Here is a 6,336-nt window from a genome sequence, read left to right as displayed (position 1 = left end):
GCGCGGCTGCGGGGCGCGGGCAGGGCAGAGCTCGGGTGTCGGGCGGGCGCTGGTGGCCCGAGGAGGTCCTGCGGGCGGGGAGGCTTGCTGCCCTGTTCTCCCTGCTCCCGGGACTCCCAGGGCTCTTCCCCGGGGTGCGACAGTCGGAGCCCGAGGGGCGCCAGGCTGTCCCTGCCTAGCTTGGGCCGCTGCTTACCTGTCCTGCCCTGAGTCCCGTTCACCAGCAAAGCCCTGGTGCTTTTCACTCCGACACTGCTGCTGCCGGGTCCTGGTGGGAGGAGGGACCTCAGGGGCACTAACGGCCTCTGCTCTGGCACGTGTGTTTGGAGCAAACGCTTGGTTTGCGGCGCACCGCGGAGCAGCGTGAGGAACGCGGGCTCTAGCACGTGCCGTCCTCCCAGAGCCGCCGGCCGGGGCTGTGCCGGGCCGCCGCGGCCCCGGCGTGCGCGCTGCTGGCGGCCGSACAGCTGCGCGGGCGGCCGGGCTCGTCCAGCGGTTCTCTCCTGAGCGCGGAGCGAGGGGTGGGCGCTGCGGGAAGGCAGGGAGCAGGCGCCGGTCACGGCAGGCGGTTTGCGGGAGTTACAGCCCTGGAGTGCCACAGCGGAGAGCCAGCCTTGTGGGGAGCAGGGACCCGTGGCGTGGGGGGAGCAGAGGGACAGACACCGCCCTGGATGCCTCTTCCCAGCCCTGCAGTGCGTCTCTGGGCACGGGGCAGAACCGACTGCTGCCTGCTGCCTGGCGGCAAATTAACAGTGCGCACTCGTTAGCTGGGATTCTGTCCTCTCCGGCAAACACCTCCACAGAGTGGCAGTTTGTGATGGAGAGGGGATCAGTTATCAGAGCACATTTTCTCCAGAACACGTGATTTTTTTCCACTTGACCTCCTCCTCTCCGTGAGGCAGTGGGAGGCCAGTAGAGGCACAGGGCAGAAATCTCTGTCTCCAGGAGCCCTGCTCTTGCAGAGCTGCCATTAGCCTGCAGCCTTTGCTCCTGGTGCTGCTAGCATACATTTCACTGTGCTCCAGTGATGTTTTTGCCCACTCCCTGTCTGCTTCTTACAGCTCCTTTAGCGTCCCTGCCTTGGAGCCTTGCAAAGCTGAGTCAGACTAGGGCACTGCCTGGACCGTCTCCTCACGTGCACCGGTACAGGGGGCAGGAAGCACCTGCAGTACGGGAGCGCTCTGCTCTGGGTGTTTTGTACCTTATGAATGTGGGCAGCAGGGGCAGATCCCCTTCCTTGCAAAGCATGTTATTCAGAAAGCATGTTACGTTGTGTAGGCGAAATAATCCACTAACACYTTCCCAAATCTTGACCCAGTAGCAGAGCCCCAAAATGCCTCCTAGTACAGAAAGCTGCAGTGAGAGCAAAGCAGGCTAAGCCCTCGGGAAGCGCTTCCCCCACCGGCAGGTGGGACTAACCGCGGCGAGCCGTGCATGCGTGTCGCTCTGCTCCGTTATTAACGTACTAACCCCGCGAGGGTCCTCGCGGAGACGCCTTCCCAGACGCTCCCGCTGGCGACGCTGGAATGCTGAGCAAGTCACTCGTGAATGAACTAACCAACTAACTGGCTCTAGCGCATGCTCTACTAACCAGTCGTGTTTCACTTTCTACTAACTCGACAGCAAATAATGTCTTTAAAGGGGAACGGAAAAGCTGGGTAAGTACATTTGCAACGTCATAGGCGTTGGCATATCGGTGACAGAATCCATAGGCAGAGCCAGGTGTCGCAAGCTCTTCCACCAGGCGGGACGGGGAGCGGGGCTCCTCCGAGCGCCTGCCGGCGCCCGAGCTCAGCGGCTGCCTGCTGCGGCTGCCGCGGCCCCGGCGCGGCCCCGGCGCTGCCCCGGTCCGGGCAGGTAGATCAGGGAGGAGCCGGGCTCTGCCTGGCGCTGTCGGTGAGCGGTGCTGGGGTCCGCGTGTGGATTCTGTTGCTGACGAGGTATGCTAAAATGGTTTTATCAGCAGAAGCTTTTCAGTTCCTTTTTAAGCCGGTAGATCTCTCTCTATTACTAACACATTCCTGAACTGAATTAAACAAGCTAATCGTCTGCTTTTCATCTGTCTCCTAATAGATACGTTCCCTAAGTAAGACAAATTATGCCATGCTTGTTTACTAACTGCCTGTGCTAATCTTTCCTCACTTGTTTCTCTATTGCTACTAACAAATATTCTTTGCACTTTAACCATCTGATGCTGTTCACCATGACAAATGAACAAACGGCCTCTTCCTACCCCCAGGGGACTCGCTTGGTTATTCACCTGCAGTAGTCTGATTTTCAGTGCTGCTGACCATCTCTGTCTCCCATTAAGTGCACTGAAAAGGAAGATGCTCAAGGTGTGTGTGGGAGAGCTTTGAAAATTTGCCTRTTGGCCTTTTGTTTTCAGAGAAATTTCATGAGGTTAAATGAAGCAAAGACACTGAGTGGAAATATGATAATGCTGCAATCATTATGTTCCTTATAACCATTGGTAATTACTACAAAGGTCCAGCAAACCTGTTCACAGAGAGATTCAGGCAAAAAGCAGCGATATTTCCGTAAGCGCCGTCAGCAGCCGAGCCCAGGGCTTGCCTGGAGTCGCAGTTCACCTGCCGTTGGGAATGGCTTTCACGCTGCCTTGCTGCGCCAGCRCTCCCGGCCTCCGGGACGGATGCAGGGCGCTCTCAGACTCTTCAGTTTCTTTGTCTCTCYGCAGTTTATCTTGTGACCTTGATGCATGTGGAAAGCCGTTGCAGTTAGTGTGATCCTAACTAACTGCAAGGAGCCAAGGGCTAAGTCTAACCATTTGGTTGGTGCTTGCAATGTTTGTTCCCAGTCCCTGGCCCAGTGGAAGGGGAGGGGAAGAGTGGGAGGTGAGCGGTGATGTGCCAGCCGGAGGGCACTCTGCTATCAAGTTGTCTGATAGAGTTAGGATGCTGCTAATGCCATCTCGGTCTTGAGGCCTTGCTTTTGCTCTCTGTCAGTCTGTAATTTAGGTTAAACTTCCACTGCGTTTACCCTTTTTCTGCTGGGGTTAAAGCTTCAGGATCTGGCCTATCTGCATTGTTTTAGCATGCAAACTAGAAATATACGGTAAAGCATCATCAGCATTAAGTGCTGGCTTTTAACAACAGCACTGCTGRGATTACTAACAGGAGAAAACTAACCCTTGCACGCCAGGAGGAAGATGGTAGCCTCTGTGTTTGTAACTGCACTTCGGTCCTCAGGGCGAAGGTCCGGTTTATAAGGATGTCCAAGACCGTGACAGCCGGTGTAGATGTTTGACACCACTGTGCACCCAGCACAGACACTGGTGTGTCCGTGCCAGGTGCCAGCCCGAGGAGCGCTGCTCCTCTGCGCCCTGGGGACAACGGGGAAACGCTCTTCTCTGGCTGTGGCCAGGCGAAAGCACCGTGCCAGGCGTGTGCCAGGCGTGTGCCAGGCGTGTGCCAGGCGTGTGCCCTGCCAGCAGCCAGCCGCTGCTGGGGGAGAGGAGGGCACGCGGGCAGGGGAGCTGCCGAGGCTCCTCTCCATCCGCCCCGGAGGCGCAGAGCCGCCGGGCAGGGTGGTTTTGCCCAGGTGATTTTGTGGATCTGGCCTGCACCCGGGTCCAGCGGCTCGCTCTTTCTCTGTCCTCCCTCCCTTCTGCTGTGTTAACTAACCCTGAGCTGAGGACCTCCTGCCATAACCCGTGTCCCTGGCTGGCCTCGGTCTAACAGCTAACAGCTCTTCTGCTTTGTGTTGAAATGCCCAGATTGAGTCGTTGCTGATCGTGCTGCCGGTCCGCTGCCTGTTTCTGTGGCCGCAGTCGCTCTAGCCGCTCGGTTTCGTACTAACCACTGCAGCCTGTTCCTTTCAGTSTGACGCTAACGGCTCCGTGGGAAGTCTTGCTGGGGCCCTGTCCGCCAACCTAGCTGCCTCCTTTGCATTAACAGCTCAGTCCCGCACCAGGCAATGTGAATTTGCACCTGAAACACTAGCCAGTCCGTCAGCAGCCGTAGCCCACCTGACCCTCTCCGTACGAACCCACTGACYGTTCCCCCTCCCTCCTCTCAGCAAGGCTGGGATCAGGAGGGATTTGGGGGCTGAGGCTCATCTGCCTAACTGAAGACAGTTTCTGCCCCTCTTGAAATCCTCAGGAGGCAGAGGCTGCAGAGCAGAGAAGTAGATCTGGCAGAGAGTAAAAGAGTGGTGTAAAAGAGAGGAAAGAGCAGGGGACAGGAGGAGGAAGGCAGGGGGACGAGCASGGTCCAGCCGCGGGAGGGGTCGGTCCCCCTTCCTCGGGGCGGCCTGGTTCACGTTCAGCTGCACGTTCTCTTCGGGAAACCTGCAGCCYTCAGAGGCAAGCGGGAGCCCCTCCTGCCGCCGCGGGCATTGGGCTGGCTCTGAGCGTCCTGCCGGGGAGGACAGCCCTCCCCTGCGCCGGGCGGTCCCTGCCTTTCCTCTCCAGAAGGGCCTGGTCCAGGGGTGACCTCGCCGGCTTGCTCCCCGATCGCCTACCCAAGGGAGCGATGGGGCCAGGAGCCCCCCGGGGTGGCCCACGGGATGCCCCAGGCGGGTGCTACCCGGCACGGGCTGCAAGTGGCTAGTGCCTCCTGCTAGCCGCTTGGGGGGCAGGTCGCCACCTCCCTCCGGGTCGCTCTCGCCTCACCCGCGCTCCTCCCGGCACGGCCCCCCCCCCCGAGGGGAGCGGGGGCTGCAGTGGGGGGATGAGGGGCTCCGCGACGGGCTGCTCGCCGCTCCCGTGGCCCCGCTGGTGCCCCGGGCTCCCTCCGCTGCTCCTTGGCTCCCTCCTGGCTCGTCAGCGCTGGCTCGTCACCATCCCGGCCGCCGGTGAGGCACAGCGCTGCCAGCCCCGGCGTGGGGACCGCCGAGGCCGTGGCGTTGCAGGAGAAGGCAGGAGCCCAGCTTAGAAGACCCTTCCTCTGTGCCCGGTGAGTGGGGGCAGTTACGGGGCTGGCGGCCGGCCGGACCGTCGCCCTCGCCGTCCCTGCGGCGGCTGCTGCCGCRCCTGGTGCGGCTGCGTGACGGCGACAGCAGAGGCCAGCGGCTGATCTCGTTGCAGAGCTCGCCGGTGCCGTCCCGGGCCACGGCCGNTCTCGTTGCAGAGCTCGCCGGTGCCGTCCCGGGCCACGGCCGAGCCGGGCCGGGGCTCCCGGTGCCCCGAAGGAGGATACGGGCTTTTTCGCTGAGCTACTGGGGTGGAGCATTAAACGCCGGGGCCGCGCTGAAGGAGCTGCCGGAGGGAAAGCGAAGGGAACACCGACGCCGAAAGGGAAGCCCAAAGAAACCGAAAGCCCCGGCGGTGTCGGGGACGCCTGCGCGCCCGGCTGCGCTGGGAGGGCAGGCTGGCGGCGCGCGGGGGACGCTCGCCCACGCGGCCTCCGCCGGGGCCCGGAGACCTGCCCTGCGAGCAAAGCGCCTGAGCCCGGGGGAGCCGGCGGGGCCGGGCTGCGCGGAGCCCCCCTCCCGACCTGCAGCGCCAGCGGGGCCGGGGTGACGCCGGCAGCGCGCGCGGCCGGGGAGCCCTGGATGCAGCCGGGGAGCCCTGGGCGCAGCCGCGGCGCACGGCTCTCCCTGCACGCTGCAGCCCCGGGGCCGGCCCCAGAGCGCACCGCGCTGCCTCGTGCTGTGCTCAACTTTSCCTTGGCTGCGGGCAGGATTTCATTTTAAAACACAAGAATTTGGTCCCATTTGTGCGTCGCTTCGCTCCTGCCCAGGCTCTGAAATGCCCGGAGTCTCGGCACGGCCGCGGGTGGGAGGGCACCAGGGCTCCCTGGCAGGGATGCCCAGGCCGCCCACGTCTCCYGCGGAGCCCCCGCCAGCCGCCGCGGCCCCTTGCTGTGTTCCCGCAGCCTCCACGTGCTCTGGGCTCAGAGCTCCCACTGCCCCGTGCAGGAGGCGATGTCCTGAGCACCAGTGCCGGTGGCGCCCTGCAGAGCCCAGCGCCGCGGGAGGGCAGCCAGCGGCCCGGTGACCAGCACGGCCCCCAGCCCCGGGCCAGTCCCATGGTGCAGCCAGGCAGGGAGTGGGGCTGAGCGTGGCACACGGCACTCCGGGAGAGGGGACGGGGCCACCAGCAATATCCGTTCTGCTTGTAACCTCTGCTGTAAACACGGTGAGTCTGCAAACACCTCTGCGGTCTGGTGTGTGTGGGGGGGTGGTGCTGGGGAGGGCTGGGGGACGGTGCCCGCTGCAGCGGGCTGGGCGCTGTGCCTGTGCCACTGCCTCCGGCTCCCAGGGAGCCGCRGGAGCTGCTGCGGACATACACTCCRCGGCGGCGGTGGGGTCCTCAGGCCTCGCTCTGGCAGGTCCTGAGCCCCCAGCACACGGGTGCACGGAGGTGCGTGGCGTGCG

General features: G+C 62.9%; 1 long non-coding RNA gene across 2 annotated transcripts; it reads left to right on the top strand.

Annotated features, from left to right (window-relative positions):
* The first annotated feature begins 6 nt into the window (after positions 1-6).
* On the top strand, positions 7-6,106 carry LOC146592848 (uncharacterized). Of its 2 annotated transcripts, none has more exons than XR_014896512.1 (3): positions 7-3,381; positions 3,422-4,913; positions 5,088-6,106. It is a non-coding gene; the product is annotated as an uncharacterized LOC146592848 (long non-coding RNA). The 2 variants fall into 2 exon arrangements; XR_014896513.1 differs by lacking the exon at positions 5,088-6,106 and adding an exon at positions 5,045-5,074.
* The last annotated feature ends 230 nt before the right edge of the window (positions 6,107-6,336 follow it).

The sequence above is a fragment of the Rhea americana genome, unplaced genomic scaffold (assembly GCF_003343005.1).
Source record: "Rhea americana isolate MKP2758 unplaced genomic scaffold, rheAme1 scaffold_315, whole genome shotgun sequence".
In the NCBI taxonomy this organism is placed as follows: Eukaryota; Metazoa; Chordata; class Aves; order Rheiformes; family Rheidae; genus Rhea; species Rhea americana.
Note: the sequence above shows the minus strand (reverse complement) of the source record. Positions and strands in the feature narration are given on the sequence as shown.